This window comes from Orcinus orca, chromosome 7 (assembly GCF_937001465.1).
Source record: "Orcinus orca chromosome 7, mOrcOrc1.1, whole genome shotgun sequence".
NCBI classification, from domain to species: Eukaryota; Metazoa; Chordata; class Mammalia; order Artiodactyla; family Delphinidae; genus Orcinus; species Orcinus orca.
This window is the reverse complement of record NC_064565.1, coordinates 87,863,161-87,883,111: the sequence shown is the minus strand read 5'-3', so window position 1 is coordinate 87,883,111 and position 19,951 is coordinate 87,863,161. Positions and strand designations below refer to the sequence as shown.

Sequence of the window (19,951 nt, the reverse complement as noted above, 5' to 3'; positions counted from 1 at the left end):
GTAATTGTTCAGATTTTTATCTCTAAGGGAGAAACTTCACTTTTTAAAAAGTTAGCTGTTTAAAAAAAAGCATCTAAAAAAACTAATAAATTTTAATAGAGAAAAAATTAGAAATACAATCTGTGTTTGGTAAAATAAGTTATGTCTAACTATGATAATGTTCTTTGTAGGTATTCAGGACATTAAAACATGTAGATATTGCCAGTTAATTAAGAATTTGTTGAAATGTTTTAAGTGAAGTACTTTGTATTAAAGATAAGTCAGGGAGGGGACTTCCTTGGTGGTCCAGTGATAAAGAATCTGCCTTCCAATGCAGGGGACGTGGGTTCGATCCCTGGTTGGGAAACTAAGATCCCACATGCCACAGGGGAGCTAAGCCTGTGCACAACTACTGAGCTTGTGCGCCACAACTAGAGAGCCTGCATGCCACAAACTACAGAGCCCACGTGCTCTGGAACCCACATACCACAACTACAGAGCCCACGTGCCCTGGAGCCTGTGTGCCACAACTAGAGAGAGAAAACCCACGCACCACAACTAGAGAGGAGCCCGCATGCCACAACTAAAGATCCCGCATGCTGCAACTAAGACCGGATGCAGCCAAAAATAAATAAATAAATACAATATTTTTTTTTAAAAGATAAGTCAGGGAATTCCCTGGAGGTCCAGTGGTTAGGACTCTGCACCTCCAGTGCTGGGGGCCTGGGTTCAATCCCTAGTCTGAGAACTAACGATCTGGCAAGCTGCGTGGTACAGCCAAAAACAAAATTTTTTTTTTAAATAAAGGGAAGTCAGACTCCTTTAAAAATAGCATACAGATTTCATGGTAACCAGGAATCTCTCTCCCACACTTATCCTTGTATATAGATAAGAATTAGATTCTTCAGACAAAACCTTTCAGTCAGTATTAGATAAAAATATTCTGGGTTTCCCTGGTGGCACAGTTGTTGAGAGTCCGCCTGCTGATGCAGGGGACGCGGGTTTGTGCCCCGTTCCGGGAAGATCCCATGTGCCGCGGAGCCTGCCCGTCTGGAGCCTGTGCTCCGCAACGGGAGAGGCCACAACAGTGAGAGGCCCGCGTACCGAAAAAAATAAATAAATAAAAAATATTCTAAAATTTTCTTATCATTAGCATTTATCTAAATTCATATATACAAAATATTTAAAGTAAATGTCTTAAAATGTGACTTTAATGGATTAGTATTTCTCAAGCAGAGCACCTCAGCCTCTAGGTAATATATGGGAAAATCAGTTTGGTCTCATCATTAGACTCTAATGCCATATATCTCACGTGAGGTTCCTATCACAGAGGTCTAGGAAACAGCCACCATAACTTCGCTGCAATTGAGAGCCAGATTAACAGTGGATTAAACCAGGTGGAAGATTAGTTCTCTTGTATGTAGAGGTCCAGAGGCAGTCCAGTGCTGGTATAGTGGTTTTTGTTCCATACTCCTTAGGGACCTGGGCTCCCTCTGCCCCTATGATACGGTCATCATAGCTCACAAGAGCTAGAGCTCCAGGTACATCATTTCTTAAAAGACAGTAATATTTTAATGCCCAAGAAGTGAATAAAGGTAGTTGTAAAATTCACACACAAAGTCTGTTTTTCCCATTTTGTGCAGAATGGTGTAGATTTCATCATATTTGCAGTCTCTGGAAATATAACTTTCAAAGGACAAAGATGAATTTATATTCCTGTTCTGGATGGTCCCTGAATGAATCTTAAGGGCAGAGTTATTTAAAATAACTTTCTTAATGCACCCAACCTGGACTGCTCACAGGTAGTATGCATACACTAGGTGGTTAAAGTAAAGAGTCCTATTTATTAGATGAAAGACTAAGAAGGAAGTGGCATCAAGTCCTGGTCCTTAGCCTATTCTTAACTCTGGTTCCAAGGCAGGATACATTCATGGTTCAGGTATTCTCCTTTGAGATGGATGTAACATTAGTGTCTAAGTCTGTTAGAGGATTGTCTGATTGATCTCTACCAAACTTCTCTTTTTGTGTAACACAAGTGATTAGATCTTATTCCCCAAACAGGAAGAACATGGGAGGCCAACAGAAGCCTAGAAGACTTAAGTTCTTTTAAAACAGTGCTCTCCTACCTCCCATCCTCCATCTTTTCTTCAAAAGTAGGAGTCTCCCTTTCAATAGTCCATTTTCCTCCATTTTAGTCACACCAGAGACAGGGGCCTTACATGGACTTATTTGCTCCTAAGATTTGCTTCAGGAAATGAGTGGAGCTGCTTTTCTCGTGCTGGGAGAAGTTTGGAACCAGACAGTGCAGAGTTCAGGACCTGCAGACCAGTACAGGGTTATTTTATGCTGTCTTGCCATAGTAATGCAGTTAATAAACCTGTTGATACTTGTTCAAATTCCTTTTCTTACAGTTTAACAACAAACTTCCTAATTTTAAAATTAGGCCCAAAATGTACCCTAATTGCTGAAAAAGGCATTTAAAAGAATAAGGCTGACTTTCCACCATGTACAGGGTCTCTGCTGGGGGTGAAGGAAAGGGAAAAAAAAACCCCAAATGTGTAAGACATGGAGACTACCTTCAAAAAGGTCACATTCTCACATGGGAGACATTCAATTAAAAATTGGTCACAACAGTATCCTAAGTGCAAAGAAAGATGTAAATCTAAGGTAGAAAGGAGCAATTAGCTTTGTGGGGAGCGAGTTGGCTGTCAAGAAAGGCATGTAGAAGAGCGACATTTGAGCCAGATTTGGATAGAAAATAGGTTGGGAAAGTGAAGATGCAGGTTATTTCTGGCAGGGGAAGCAGCACAGAAGCATTAGAAATGATAGCTCAGAAATACTGTGAGGAAGAAAGCATAATATTTCTTCATATGCTAAGTTTAATTTTGTTTTCCTCTTAAAGTGGCCTTCCAGGTCTTATCTAAGACATGAGATCTTATATTGGAAAAAAAACCAAACAAACCTGGCTGTTACGATTACATAGAGATTATTAGGGTAGAAATCTGAGTTACTTAAGATTTTTAGGAGTTCACCGGTGGCGCAGTGGTTAAGAATGCACCAGCCAATGCAGAGGACACGGGTTCGAGCCCAGGTCCCGAAAGATTCCACATGCCGCGGAGCAACTAAGCCCGTGAGCCACAGCTTCTGAGCCTGCGCTCTAGAGCCCGTGAGCCACAACTACAACTACTAAGCCCACGTGCCACAACTACTGAAGCCCGCGCGCCTAGAGCCCGTGCTCCACAGCAAAAGAAGCCACTAAAAGAAGAAGCCTGCGCAAAGCAATAAAAAGTAGCCCCCACTCGCCGCAACTAGAGAAAAGACCATGCACAGCAACAAAGACCCAATGCAGCCAAAAATTTTTTTAGAAAGATTTTTATTCTACATAAAATGTTATAATAGCTTAACTGTCAGTAGCTGCCCAATGTTTGTTTTTTTTTTCATATTCTCCTTTGAATTTAGAATGACCATTTTGGAACTGTTGTCAACAATGCATAATAATATATTGGAATGCTTCCTAGCATTATCGGGGGAAAGAACAAATGAAAGTTTTAATTGACATAAAATACACATAATTGAATAAACAACCCTGCAAAATGAAACATACTATCTGGGAATTTCTGATAAGAACTTTGAAATCTGTTTATAAAAATTCTTTTGATATATTTTTGAAAAATCAGTTGCTTATAAGGAGAAATATTAATCTTTGTGATGTACTACCATACCTCCTATTCTTAAAGGGGAAAAAATGACACTTTAACACTATGCATGTGCATGGGTATTCAATTAATATCTTTTTATTTAAAAAGCCACTAGTTGGAATCAGGTTTCATTAGACAAGTAATATCCAAACTTTGCTAATCAGAAACTGCCAGGTATAAAAATAGCAGGAATTTTTAAGTCACTTTAATACTGACATTTTTTGACTATCATAGACTTCTAGTAGTAACCATATTAATAATGTTAATTATTTTGTTATATAAGCCAAATATATCTTTAATATAACTTAGTAGAAAAGGAGTTTTTTGGTTTAATAGAATTAGATTGGCTATCGTTGGCTATTAGTTCCACTGGTTCGCAGGTTTGAGGAAGTATATTATCTAATGGCAGTGTCTATAAAAACAGCAAAAAATTATCCCACCATAACAATCATTTGACATTTTTTTTTATTTTATTTGGCCGTGCTGTGTGGCTTGCAAGATCTTAGTTCCCCCACCAGGGACTGAACCTCAGCCACGGCAGTGAAAGCACCGAGTCCTAACCACTGGACCACCAGGGAACTCCCATAAAAGATCTTTATTTTAAAGAAGAAGAATATATACGTTAGGTCAAGTTATTTGACCAGATTTCATGCAACCAGTAAAATGGCAGAGTAACAATCTGAATTTGGATTTATCTGAGTCTAGAGCTCAAGCCCTTAACCATACATATTCTGCCTATTCTTCAGTCATGCATGAGAACAATGATTTTATACATGCAAAGAATAAATGAGAAAATGTCTTCACCTACATGAAAGAAAGTTTATGTATAAATTTAAATGGCAGTTATTGGTACCAAACTACCATGTTATGTTCAACTTTGCACGTTTTTGCCTTAAAAATTAATTTCAATTTTAGTATACCACTAAATGTATTAGCATAATAATATGTAAAAATGTACTTTAAAGATCCATTTCTGTATTTTCATATAGGAATCGTATATAAGCAGAAAGGAACTTTAGAAATTATCCTGTTATTCATATCATTTTAATTATCATGTTATTCATGTTATTAAAGGAAATCACAACCCAAACAAGTTAAATACCTAATGTGAAGGTATACAGTCCATTAGTGATAGAGATAGGAGACATGCTTCTGGGTAATAAAAGACTACAGAGAAATGATCTTGGTTAGGTACAATTTGATCGAAAGTTTAGAAACATGTCAAACAATTCTATGTACAGTCATATGCCTGGGACTTACTAATACCAAATAAAGTTCAGTGGTGGTTTCAGGGGGAGGAAATACTTTTTATATGTCTGTAACATTTCACATTAAAAAATAATCACTTCAATAATACTGTCTAATTCTAGCCTTACTTGAATAAACAAAACTGCAGTATGGGAGAGCCAGCACGCTTACCTTGTCACGTTTAAGTAATTACTAGTACGAGCACCTGGGAAGACAGCGTCTCCCTACTCTGATTGCCACTTGCTTGAAAAAATCAGATTACGGGGGGTGGGGGGGGTGATGAATTGGGAAACTGGGATTGACATGTATACACTAAGATGTATAAAATGGATAACTAATAAGAACCTGCTGTATAAAAAAATAAATAAAATTTAAAAATTAAAAAAAATCAGATTACAAAGTCGAACACCTTGAAGAAATGGAGCTATTTCCATGACAGCAGGCTCCATGACATCAGGTTCAACAGATCCCTAATCCTTTAGAGTAAAACAGTACAAAAGGGTAGAATTATTAATATGCTTTCTAATATAAGTTGAGGTTTTATTTAGGATATTAACCAGAGGTTTGATTGATGGTGCAGAAATAAAAGTAAAGATCATTGCTCTGAGGAAATCAGGACTCCAGGTTGGGATACCAGATTTGCGGATCTCCACATTCCAAGCCATCTAATGGTCTTTTCTAGTTAGCTTGTGGAAGCCTACAATGGAGGAAAACACTGTTTATACTAGGATAAATCTGATAATATGTTGATAGGATATTAAACAGCAGTTCACTAAATGTTTGTACTTCTTAATGAAATTAAACCCTCCCATATAAAGTGTTTTCATGGTGTTAAATCCTTTCATTTTCTAAAAAAGTTTTTTTAAGAAAAACTAAATTTTAACTACTGCAGTTGCCTCGTTTGTTAAGGGACTCGTACAATGCTATTTAAATAGTTCCTACCCATCCAACACCGTGAGTGAGAAGACCTGATTCTTGCCCAGGAAGAGTGTCAGTAGCTCTACCTTGTTTGCTGACTCCTTTCCTATACTGTGCCCCTACCTGCACACTTTTCTTAGTGACCTATGAAGGAAAGTGATTATGTGTAAATGCTACATTATGTGGCTCAGAGACATTGTATATCTCTGTTAATTTTCCCCAATTAAGTGAACAAAACCAACAGGTCTAGCCCCAGAGTCATTACCCTGACTTCCTGCTGTGTTCCTTGGAGGCCCTTTCTCTGCTTCAGATTGAGTTAAACTTCATCCTGTTGGAACAAGCACTTCCTAAAATATCCCAAGAAACTTACTATCGTGCATAGTAACAACTGGGAAGTTATCTTGCTTACTATATTAGAATAATTTGTTTTAGGTAATTAATACTGTATACTTCAGTTGTCAATTAGCTATCTTTTTTCTGTTCATTTATTGATTGAATAAACATTCATTCAGAACCGAGTGTGTATTAGGCACTGTGCCAAGAGGTAAGGCTATGGAAATGCATACGAGGAAGCATCTAATGGGGGAGACAGGCAGGTAAGTACTTACAATACAGTACAGTTGTTGAATTTGAGAATAGAGGGACACCAAGCTTGGCATGAGTGAGTCAGGAAAGATCCGAGGAAGTACAGCAATCGTCATATTTGCCAAATATTAATTCTTACCCTTTTAAGGATCTGGACTTTAAGACTCTGAGGAAAGCTTAGATTCTTTCCTCTAAAAAAAAAAAAAAAAGCCAAAATTTTGCATATTATTTCATGTATTCACCTTGACACCCCATATATCTCAGGGTAAGCATTCCTGGTCTACAGACTTAATATTTTCAGTCCAAATTAACTCTGTAGCATAAATAGCCTACCCTTTTCCCTATTCTAAACCTGCTTTTTTCAGGTCTTTAAGTTAAATACTTTGTAATAACATTCTAGAATCTCACCACATCTTTATGTCTTTCATGTTATAGACTTTAGTTACCACCTCAAGCGTCGAAGCGTTTTTCTTTGCTAGCCCATATGTCACAGTAGTGATTAATTCGTATTTTGTAAAATTTTAGTTGATAATTTTTGTGTCACCTTTAAAAAGAAAGCACTTTGGGGACTTCCCTGGTGGTCCAGTGGTAAGACCCCGTGCTCCCAGTGCAGGGGGCCAGGGTTCAATCCCTGGTCAGGGAACTAGATCCCATATGCGTGACGCAACTAGGAGTTCGCATGCTGCAACTAATAAGTCCACATGCCGCAACTAAAGATCCTACATGCCGCAACTAAATATGCGGCAACTAAACATGCCGCAACAAAGATCCCCAGTGCCACAACTAAGACCGCGTCACAGCCTAAATAAATTTTTAAAAAAGAAAGCACTTTGGGTTTAAATTATCTTCCACCAATAACATAATTTTACTTTTGCCTTATTTCCAATTTTTTTCTGAGGTTTTTAGGTGCAAATTTTACCTTTGACTCGAAGATTCATTTATGACAAATTATGCTTATGTAAATGTACACTTGAGGTCAGTTATTAACAGTTATTAACTTAATCCTCTTTAAACCTTTAAAATAAGTTACATACAGCACGTGAACGTTTACCGTGCGCCACTGGTGCTGAGAAGCGCCTGAGAGTTCAGGAATGACCGAGGCTCAGAAACTTCCGTCCTCCGAGGGGTGGCAGCCCAGGGCCCGGCAGGTGCGGTGGGGCTGGGAGGAGGCGGGGGACCCGGGCTCCGGGCTCGGGACTCAGAAGAGGAGCCGAGAATTCCCCCCACTTCCCCACGCCTCGGAGGTCTCCCACTCAGTACCTTATACCGATGTTCTGACCAGTTTGGTGTTTGTCATTAAATGAAGAGGAATTCGGGAAAGGAGGAACAGAGAGAGTCCCGGAGTTTCTTCAAGAACCGGCCGAGAGCCGTGGCTCCCGCGGGGTTACGCGAGAGCCTGAACGGAGTGAACGCGGACGCCGGGGCAGAAGCGCCGAGGGCAGCGCGGCTTTTGCGCTCGCCAAGCCGCGGGGTTTAAATCTCCCGCCTTCCGCAGCCGGAGCCCGACACCTCCACGCTCTGGTGCGGAGGGGCACCGGCTGCGGGTGCGGCTCGGCAGCGGCGCAGGGCTCGCGAGCGGCGGCAGCGGTAACGGGCGCCGGGACCGACCTCCGAGCTGCCGAACGCGACCCGAGGCGGCGGAGGACCGGCACATCGCGGCTCCGGCGTCGAGGTGAGTGTCTGTGGCCTCCTCTGGCCCCCTCTCTCCGGGCGGAGGAAGGGCCGCGCCCTCCCCGGCGGAGGCTGGGAGGCCAAACCCTTGGTTCCCATGGCGACGCCCCAAGGTGGAGGGGCGGCGGGAAGGGACCGCCACGCGCGCACGCGGTCTCTCGGGGCTTCTCGTCGGCCTTCACGGTTCCCTTGGGGACCCCGGCCCCTGCGGCCTCCGCTCCCGGACGAGGTCCTGTCCGAGCTCCTCCGGGCTTACCCTGGGCAGATCGGACCAAGAGTAGTTTTAGGCGTGGCAGCGTCCCCTCGGGCCGAAGGGAGCTTCCACCCACGCTCGCCCCGGGTAGCGAGCGAACGAGCGCAGGGGCCTGAGGCTTGTTTGGGTGATTTCTCTCGAAGGTGCGGATCGCTTCCATTAGAAGCAGATGCTCACGGCCTTTAGGTGCTTTCCTGCTGACCTCCTTTTTATGTTGTGCTTATTTTCATGTTATTATTTTGTAGTGGGAATGTCTTCCTTACAAACTAAATGGCTAGCAATGGGTAAAAACAAAACACAAGTAAATGTGCGGTTTAAGACAAAGTGCAGAAGGCGCGAGCTCCCGAGGGGTTCCGCGCACAAATCTCTCTGCCTGAGGCCTTTATCCCAGCGCCACGCACCGGTCCGGCTCGTGGAAACTGGATCATCTGGTCAGATGCCCAGATGATGTCAGCTGTCAGATACCTGATGCTCTGAGAAAGATGGAGAGTGGAAAAAAAATCCATCCTGGCAACTAACCCGCGATGCTGTGGATTTGCCAGTAGAGGGTGTGGGATTATTTTTCATGTAATGGATGATTTTGATGCACAGAGCATGAAAGCAATCATAAACTCTGGGTCACTGTGAAATAGCTTATTGGGAAGATAACGTTTATCCATCGTTTGGGGTTTTTTCTAAGTATTTATGTATTGATTTATTTGGTCACGACTCAGGCAACGTACTGTAAGGTGATATTACTTTAATCATCTTCACATCAATATTTATGGAGTAACCACAGGTGCCCATCCTTTAGTAGGAGTTAATTATACATTTATTGGCCAAATAAACATCCAATAGTATGTATATATTTTTATATGACCAGGCTTTTTAGTCGTTTTATATTCGTTGTGTATGCCTAATGTACTCAGTATTCTTTGAAATTTCTGTGTTTATTTAATAGTGCAAAATGATTGTACATCTTGACATTAAAACAGTTATGTGCAAGACATTGTTCTAATTACCAGTAATTAACATTAGAGTTAGGTGGTTGCTCAGAGATCAGCCAGTCCAAAGTGCAAAAACTACAAACATTAAGACTGGTGGAAAAACTAGGAAGCCATATTTTTATTAGAAATATTTATTATAAAAATAAAATTTATACCAATGACTGAACTAGGACAAAATATCAAAATATTAAATATCAGATATTAAACAGTATTGTTTTGTTCTACTGTGCTGTCAAACTTTATTTCATTGTGTGGTACATACTATATTAAAATTTTTCCCCTTTCCTTTATAGTTTACCTTTCTCAGTACTCACTGTGCCTCGTTTAAATTTTTATTATTTAACAACAACAGGTGAGGTGTGTGAAGGACTTTTCAGTATGTCTGTGACTGGAAAGATTTCCTCATGTGAACTGGCTTTTGTTATTTAATAACATCCTTATTCCCCTTTTCCCTTGTTTGTTTTTCATTCATCTGTTAGGTTTCTTCCTTTTTTCTGAAGTCAGACTTTTCAAACTTCTTGCATCCAATATTCACCTTCTATGTAATTATTATTATTTTCCTATTGTAGACTCATTTGCAGATAACACTTTAGGTTTTAAAAGAATTTTTTTGTGTGGATTTAGTTTAGATTAAAAAAAAAACCAAAGCCCCAAAACTGAATTACCACAATAAATACAGTTACAACAGCCAACATTAACAACTGTTCACATTGTGTCATATTTCTTTCAAATATTTTTTAAATAAAGAAATAAAACATTTCCAATAAAGCTAAAGTTGTTTTTGTATCATACCCATTCTCTTCCTGCCCACTATATATTGCTCATTTATATTATTCTTTTTTTCTTAATCTTGCTAGAAGCATGTAAATTTTAGTAATTTTTTCAAATGAACCAACTGATTTTCTCTATTTGCTTGTTTTCTATTTCACTGGTTTCTACTCTTATTTTTATTATTTTGTTTCTTCTACTTTGGGTTTACTGTGCTCTTCTTTTTCTAACTTCTTAAAGTGGAAGTATAAATAATTGATTTTGTACCTTTTTTACTTTCATATATTGATAGGTATTTAAAGCTATAAGTTTTCTTCTAAGCATACTTTAGCTGCATCCCACAAATTTGGGTGTTTTCATTATCATTTAGCTTAAAATATTTTAAAATTTCTCTGTCACCTGTTATTTATTTAGATGTGTTACTTTACTTCCAAATATCTGGGAATTTTTTTTTTAAATAGATCACTGCTATTGATTTCTAAATTAGCATTGTTGGTGTCAGAGGACGTACTCTGCACTATTTCAAAACCTTTAAATTTATTGAGATTTTTTGTTTGTTTGTTTTCTGCCTATCCTAAGGTTTGTCTTGGTGAATGTTCCAGTTACCCTTGGGGAAAAAATTTGTATTCGGCTGGTGGTGGTGGTGGAGTGGTTTATATAAGTGTCAGTTAAGTCAAGTTGGTTGAAAGTGTTGTTCAGATCTTTTAAATCTCCACATGTTTTATGTCTCCTTATTCAGTCAGTTACTCTGGGGGGAGTGTTTAGTCTCTAATTATGATTGTAGATTTGTCTTTTTCTCCCTTTAGATCTGTCAATTTTTTTTCTCATATTTCGTGGCTCTGTTATTAATTACATACATATTTAAGATTGCTATGTCTTTTTGATAAATTGACCCTTTTATTATTATGAAATGGTCATCTTACCTCTGAAAATACTTTTCACCTGGAAGCCTGTTTAGTCTGACATTAATATAAGCTTAATGTTTGTCTCATATCTTTTTTATCCTTTTCCTTTTAACTCATCTGTATTTATGTTTAATGTGTATTTCTTATAAACTACATATAGTTGGGTTGTACTACTTGTTATCTAGTCTTACAGTCTGCCTTTTAACAGTATTTATATCATCCACTTATGTTTTTGTAATTGTTTTCTGTGTTTGGATTAAGCACAAAATATTGGTGTTCTTTTTCTGTTTTCCTACTTACTCTTTGGTCCTCTTTCCTGCCTTCTTTCTAGTAAATTGAGTTTTTTTTTTAATATATTCTACTTTTTCTCCTCTCTTGACTTTTTAGTTTTACCTCTTTGTGTTATTTTTTTTTATTGATTGTGCTAGAGATCACAATATGCATCTTGAATTTATAAAGCCTATTTTCAAATATATTCTAGTACTTCATGAACAATGTAAGAGTATTACAACTTAGACTTCCATTTATCTTTTTATCTTTTCTTCTGTTATACATTTTACTTCTACATATGCTTTATATTTTTTATTTTTAAAGAATCAATACTCTTTTAGTGAAATTTAAAGATGCACATGTATATTTTTGAAACTTGCTTTGTGTTTATCAGTATATATTTACCCTTTTTGATTTCTCTCTTGCTTCCTATAGAACTGAGTTTCTATATATTATCATTTTCCTTCACCCTAAAGAATATTTAGGATTTTTAGTACTGTAGGTCTGTGTGGGACAAAGTCTTTCAGTTTTTATCTGTCTGAAATTTTATTTTCCTTTCATTTTTGAAGGATATTTTTATTGGGTATAGAATTCTTGGCCAGCTTTTTTCAGGACTTAAAGATGTAGTTCACTTGTCTGTTGTCCTCTTTTTTTTTTGGTCAAGCAGTTTCCTTCTCTTCCTACTGTTCTGCCAAAGATGAAAGGAGTCATGAGTCCTAGGCAGGACTATTCACTTTCTGGATTTAAGTTCATTAGCTTTTTTTTTTGGCATCCTCAGCTCTCTGATTGGCTTTAAGAAAACACATAATTTTGTAGGTTATCTATCAATAGTTTATTCTCATTGTTAGGATGGGAGTTCTCTTAACTTTCTGAAGTAGAAGTGGAATACCAGTACAATACTGATTTAATTAATATTACTTAAAAATCCCTTTATTACTCTTATTTTCCAGATTTTTGAAAATTGGTGAGTTGTAGTGAACAAGCACTTTCCTACATTACTGGTACTGGGCATAAAAATTGGTATAATCTCTATGGAGGACAATTTAGCAAAATGAGAACAATTTAAAATGCATAAACGCTTTGATTCAGCCCTTATGCTTCCAGGAATTTATTTTATAGGTGTACTTGCATGTATTTAAATATATATATATATATATATATATATATATATTTACTAATTTTAGCATGGTTTGAAATAATAAAATTCTGGAAGCAATCTAAATATCCATCAATAATAGACCAGTCAAGTAGATTATTGTACATCCATACACATGGAATGTTATATATCCATTAAAATTGTATTTCAGCTACGTAGAAAATTCCATGTTATATTCTTTTTCCTTTAGTACTGTACAGTCTCACTTTTATCCATTCTCTAATGTGGCTGAAGAGATGCCTGAGGCCAGGATAAACTATTTAATTTGTAGGTGGCCCTCTTTTTTTCTGTCTAGATGCTAGTAGCATTCTTTCTTTACCCTTAAAATTCAGCAACATTCCACAGCATGTCTTTTTTTTTTTTTTTTTTTTTTTTTTGCAGTATGTGGGCCTCTCACTGTTGTGGCCTCTCCTGCTGCGGAGCACAGGCTCCGGACACGCAGGCTCAACGGCCATGGCCCACGGGCCCAGCCGCTCTGCCGCATGTGGGATCCTCCCGGACCGGGGCACGAACCCGTGTCCCCTGCCTCGGCAGGCGGACCCCCAACCACTGTGCCACCAGGGAAGCCCCCCACAGCATGTCTTATTCTTGATCATTCTCTATTAATTTTTCTTGGAACATGGTGAACCCTTTCAATTTTCAGCTTTATATTCTTGAATATTTTGGCTGTTCCATATGTCTGTCCCTCTCTAAGAATATTTCTTACGTTAGATCTCAATTGTTTATCTTCCAAATCTATACATCATATTGTTCCGTCCAACCACTTTGTTTGAATCTAACCACCTTTATCTTGTAATCTTCATTCTGAATGATTTTCCCAGGCTCGTCATCCGTGTTATTCACTTAGTTTTCTGAAGTATCTATTCTACTTGGAATTGTTTCTAATGCAGTTTCAAGTTCTGTGGTATTTTTTTCCTCTTCTTTTTCTTTATATCTTTTGCTTCCTTCAGCTCTTTTTTAAAAATCTCTTTTATGGAATATTATTCCATTTATCTACAGGCAGAGCAGTTTTTCTTTAAACCTGTTTTATGAAGCAATTTTTCAAATTTATATATAATTTTCTCTTTCTCACGTTACGGTCCCTCCTTTTCTTATAGTGCTACTTTTTCATGTTATTTATTTTTCATGTTATTTATTGTTGAAAGGAGTAGTTCTATTTTGCCCTACTTTTTGCCCAAGAGTAGTATAAGTAGTTTTATATAACCCTGTACCATGGAATAACTAGCCCTTGGAATAACTGCCTTAGAGGCTGAACAGGTAGGTGACTGGGTACATTATCTTGATCTCTTCTTTAACTGGCTTCTTGGTGACAGTTTTTGGGTTTTTTTTTTGCGGTACGCGGGCCTCTCACTGTTGTGGCCTCTTCCGTTGTGGAGCACAGGCTCCGGACGCGCAGGCCCAGCGGCCATGGTTCACGGGCCTAGCCGCTCCGCGGCATGTGGGATCTTCCCGGACCGGGGCACAAACCCGTGTCCCCTGCATCGGCAGGTGGACTCTCAACCACTGCGCCGCCAGGGAAGCCCTTGGTGACAGTTTTCATATGCTCTCTTGTAGCAGTTTCCCACAGCATATGTTAATCACTGGTTCCAGAGGCAGGTCAATGCTGATATATCTCTGATTTTTCTAGGGTACTTTTGTCTACTATAGAAGGTTGACTACCAGCTTGTTGTTTCTGTTTCCCTACAGCCATGCCTTGCCCCTTGGCAGGGAAAATTAAAACTATCCTGGCCATTCTAGGTTTTAGGGAGCCCAATACATAATACCTCTCACCTTTTTGTTCCCTCTTGAGATTGAAACCAATTCAGATGTAGTCAAAGACCTAGGCAGATGGAAATAAAATATCAGCTTTATTATTGAGAGAACTGTTAGAGGGTGTGTATCATGTCAATGGTCTTTTAATATTTCTGTCCCCTAGTCCAGACCTGGAAGAGTCCACTCAAGGGAAAGTTTGGGTCTTCATACTAGACACACTTACCTAAGACTTTTGCCTCACACTGATTAGGTCACAAGTGATGAGTAAAAGGTTAAAAAAGGACTAAATTCACTAATTTTATGACTTGATACATTAGCTCTACCCAGTCAAGAAATGTGGACCAATGGTTAATTCACCCGTCAGGCTTCTCGCTGTAGGGGAGAAAGGGCAAGAGGCTGGGAATATTTATAGAAAATTTCTCCTCATAGAAACCAGAAGAGCTTAAAACGAAGCATTCCCCCCCTTAAACATAATGATCTCTTCTTCAGTAGTCTTCTTTGCTAGCCTGTGATAATATAGGCACCAAGTAAACTGCCTACCTCTTCCTTAAATCTGGCTGCTATGCCTTTAAGAATTCATGTTTTCAAGTTAATTAATTATTGGAATTGCTCTTCAGGACCTAATCTATTTGCCAAAACCGAATCTGCTTCAGTCTAGATGAGATGCATGTCAAATTTGGTCATCCTCTTTGAATCTGATGCAAACTTCATTGTATCTGACATTTACTCATTGGCATCAGTGCTATGAGATGTGGCAATTTTTTCCCCATGGGGGACCTGATTTAATGAATAGAAGGTTTTATTTATTTATTTATATATTATTGAGATATAGTTGATATAGAATATTATATAAGTTACAGGTGTATTATATAAGTATTCTATATGATATAGAATATTATATAAGTTACAACAATTTTTAAAGGTTATACTCCACTTATAGTTATTATAAAACATTGGCTGTATTTCCTGTGTTGTACAATATATCCTTGTAGCTTATTTATTTTATAAATAAATATTATTTTATTTTATAAATAAATACCTCTTAATCTCCTACCCTTATTTTTCCCCTTTCCCCTTCCCTCTCTCTACTGGTAACCACTAGTTTGTTTTCTGTATCTGAGTCTGTTTCCTTTTTGTTATATTCACTAGTTTCTTTTATTTTAGATTCTACTTATAAGTGATATCACACAGTATTTGTCTTTCTCTGTCTGACTTATTTCACTTAGCATAATAACCTCCAAGTCCATCCATGTTGTCGCAAATGACAAATTTCATTCTTTTTTGTGGCTGAGTAGTATTGTATTTATGTACACCACATTTTCTTTATCCATTTATCTGTTGATAGACACTTAGGTTGCTTCCATATCTTGGCAATTGTAAGCAATGATGCTATGAATGTTGGAGAGTACATGTCTCTTTTCAGATAGTGTTTTTCTTTTCTTCTGATATATACCCAGGAGTGAAATTGTTGGGTCATATGGTAGTTCTATTTTTAGTTTTTTAAGAAACGTCCATACTGTTTCATAAAACAGAGGGAGAGAGACAGAGGGAGATTAGACACATACACAGAGGAGAAGGTGATGTGAAGACAGAGATTGGAGTTATGTTGTTATTAGCCAAGGACTGCCAGCAGCCATTAGAAGGTAGAAGAGGGAAGAAAGTATTCTTCTCTAGAGTCTCCCAGAAAGTACAGCCCTGCTAATACCTTGATTTAAGACTTCTGGCCTCAAGAACTGTGAGATAATAAATTTCTATCCTTTTAAGCCACCAAGTTTGTGGTAATTTGTTACAGCAGCCATAGGAAATTAGTATATTGATCATACCACTACATTCTTTTATATTTTCTTATCTCTTTGTGGATTTCTTTTCATTTGTTCCACTGCTCTATGGTTCTGGTGCCAGTACCATTCTGTTTTAATTAGTAAGGTTCACATTCAGGCTTATTTTTTCAAGATAATTGTCATTTTGTTAAAGTACATGTCCATTACTTTTAAAAGTCAAATATTAAAGGATTATAATGTTTAAAAGCAGTTCTTCCAATCCTGCTCCAGTTCCAATCTCCAGTGTCGTGTACCTTCAACCCTTTTGCTTTCTCTGGTATTTTCTAAATCACATGTTTATATGCTACGTTTTGATTTATTAATTTAAAGCATTATCTACTAGGACTTAGCTCTCCTTCACCATCACAATCTAACCCCATATTACAATTTTTATTAAATCAAATAAGTGTTTATGTTACTGTGAACTAACAAGTATTTTTAAAACTTAGTCAAAAAAATATTACTGAGACTGATGTCAAAGAGCATACTGCCTATATTTTCTTCTGAAGTTTTATGGTTTCAGGTCTTATATTTAACTCTTTAAATTTATTTTTGTGTATCATTGAGAAAGTAGTCCAGTTTGATTCTTTTGCACATAACTGTCCAGTTTTCCTAGCACTATTTATTAATGAGGCTGTCTTTTCCCCAATCTATATTCTGCCTCCTTTGTCAGATTAATTGCCCATGTAAGTGTGGGTTCATTTCTGGGCTCTGTGTTCTGTTCCGTTGATCTATGTGTCTGTTTTAGTGCCAATACCATACTGCTTTGATGACTGTAGCTTTGTAGTATAGTTTGAAATTAAGGTGCATGATACCTCCAACTTTGTTCTTTTTTCTCAAGATTGTTTTGGCTATTCAGGGTCTTTTGCATTTACATACAAATTTTAGAATTATTCTAGTTCTGTGAAAAATACCATTGGTATTTTGTTAAGATTGCATTGAATCTGTAGATTTCCTTGAGTAGTATGGTCTTTTTAATAATATTAATTCTTCTAATCCATGAGCACAGTTTATCTTTCCATCTGTTTGGGAAGTCTTTGGTTACTTTCATCAGCATCTTACAGTTTTCTGAGTACCAGATTTTTACCTCCTTAATCAGATTCATTTCTATGTATTTTATTCTTTTTGATGTGATTGTAAATGGGATCATTTTCTTTCTTTTTTTTTGGCTGCATCGGGTCTTAGTTGCGGCAGACAGGATCTTCATTGAGGTGTGCGGGATCTTCCATTGCAGTGCCCAGGCTTCTCTCTAGTTGTGGCATGCGGGTTTTTTTCTCTCACTAATTGTGGTACATGGGCTCCAGGGCGCACGGGATCTGTAGTTGTGGCGCATGGGCTCCAGAGCACATGGGCTCTGTAGTTTGTGGCACACTGAGGCATGCTAGTTCAGTACTTTTGGCGCGTGGGCTTAGTTGCCCCATGGCATGTGGGATCTTAGTTCCCTGACCAGGAATTGAACCCATGTCCCCTGCATTGGAAGGTGGATTCTTTACCACTGGACCACCAGGGAAGTCCCTAAATGGGATCATTTTCTTAATTTCTCTTTCAGATAGTTCTTCGTTAGTGTATAGAAATGCAACAGATTTCTGCATATTAATTTTGTATGCTGCAACTTTACCAAATTCATTAATGAGTTCTAATAGTTTTGTCATGGTATATTTAGGATTTTCTATATATCGTATCATCTTACCTGTAAACAGTGACAGTTTTTCTTCTTCCTTCCCAGGAATGATTTGGATTCCTTTTATTTATCTTTCTTCTCTGATTACTGTGGCCAGGACTTCCAATACTATGTTGGATAAAAGTGACAAGAGTGGGCATCCTTGTCTTGTTCCTGATCTTAGAGAAAATGCTTTCAGCTTTATAGGCACATGAAAAGATGTTCGACATCACTAATTATAGGGGAAATGCAAATCAAAGCCACAATGAGATATCACCTCTAAATAACAAGTGTTGGTGAGGATGTGGATAAAAGGGAACCCTTGTACACTGTTGGTGGGAATGTAAATTGGTGCAGCCACTATGGAAAACAGTATTAGGGACTTAGGTAATTCCTCAAAAAATTAAAAATAGAATTACCATATGATCTAGCAGTTCCACTCCTGGGTATTTATCTGAAGAAAATGAAAACACTAATTCAAAAAGATACATGGACCCCTATGTTCATTGCAGCATCATTTACAATAGCCATGATCAGGAAGCAGCCTTAGTGCCCTTCAATAGATGAATGGATAAACAAGATGGTATACACACACACACACACACACACACACACACACACACACACACACTGGAATATTACTCAGCCATAAAAAAGAATGAAATCTTGCCATTTGCAAACATAACAAAACAGAAACAGAGTCATAGATACAGAGAAGTAGGTGATTGCAAGAGGGGAGGGGTTTGGGTGGAGGAGAAATGAAGGAGGTGAGGGAGATTAAGAGGTACAAATTTCCAGTTGCAAAATAAATGTCACAGGTATGAAATGTACAGTGTGGGGAATATAGTCAATAATTATGTAATGTCTTTGTATGGTGACAGACGATAACTAGATTTATCATGGTAATCATTTTGAAATGTATAGAAATAGCAAATCACAATGTGTGTAACATAGTGTTGTAGGTCAATTATACTTCAAAAGGAAACAAACTCATAGAAAAAGAGATCAGGTTTGTGGTTACCAGAGGTGGAGGGTGGGGAGAGAGAAGATGGATGAAGGCAGTCAAAAGGTACAAACTTCCAGTTATAAGATTAAAAGTACTAGTAATGTAGTGTACAACATGATAAATAAAATGAACACTGCTGTATGCTGTCTGAAAGTTGTTAAAGAGTAAATCCTAAAGAGTTCTCATCACCAGGAAAAAAGTCTTTTTCTGTTTCTTTAATTTGTCTCTATATGAGATGATGGATGATCGCTAAACTTGTGGTAGTTATTTCACGATATATGTAAGTAAAATCATGCTGTACACCTTAAACTTATTCAGTGCTGTGTGTCACATATATATTTATATATATATAAAACTGGAAGAAAAAAAACCAACTTAGTTGGTTTAGTGCCCTATAACCATTCCTCCTTTTTTGAATATCATGTCCCTTCATTTTTATTGGAATTAATACTGGCTTTTTTTTTAACCTAATTTTCTGAATAACCATTGATTTTTTTTCCCAATTGCTCTAACATTTCTGCTATATGGCTATGAGTAATATGCTCAAACATATCAGTTATGTTTCCTAGTGATCTGCTTTCTAGAGTCACTTAATCTTCCTGCTTGAATTTGAGCTGCTTGTTCTGTGTAGCTGTCATCTTAGGCCTTCCCTTCATTGCTTTTCCAGATTTGATTTAGTTCTTCTCATCATGCATTGCTGCTTTTGAGAAATCTGCTCTTATTCTGACTCCCAATGCTTTGTATGTGATCTAATTTTTATCTCTTAGAACTTTCAGGATCTTTTTATCCCTGCTTTTCTGAAAGTTTACAGTGATGCATTTGGGAGCAAATCTCTTTTTGTATGGAGATTTGTGTCCTTCAGTTACAGGAAATTTTCTTCAATTATTTCTTCCCTTAGTCAATCTTTACAATACTCTTTAGACAAATATTAGACTTCCAGGACTGTCTTTAATTTCCTTAACTTTTTTTTTTAATGTATTTATTTATTTTTGGCTGCATTGGGTCTTCGTTGCTGCGCAGGGGCTTTCTCTAGTTGTAGCGAGCAGGGGCTACTCTTTGTTGTGGTGAGCAGGCTTCTCATTTCGGTGGCTTCTGTTGTTGCGGAGCACAGGCTCTAGGCGCGCGGGCTTCAGTAGTTGTGGTGCGTGGGCTTCAGTGGTTGTGGCTCGCGGGCTTTAGAACGCAGGCTCAGTAGTTGTGGCGCACAGGATTAGTTGCTCCGCAGCATGTGGGATCTTCCCCGACCAGGGATGAAACCCGTGTCCCCTGCGTTGGC

At 38.0% G+C, this 19,951-nt stretch overlaps 1 protein-coding gene across 1 annotated transcript in view; it reads left to right on the top strand.

Annotated features, from left to right (window-relative positions):
* Nucleotides 1-7,336: 7,336 nt before the first annotated feature.
* The window catches only part of ICA1L (islet cell autoantigen 1 like), a 69,077-nt gene continuing 56,462 nt past the window's right edge, over nt 7,337-19,951 (top strand). Inside the window, exon 1 of the mRNA XM_004262838.4 lies at nt 7,337-8,100. The gene's annotated coding sequence lies outside the window, so the exon portion shown is untranslated. The remainder of the gene's footprint in view (nt 8,101-19,951) is intronic.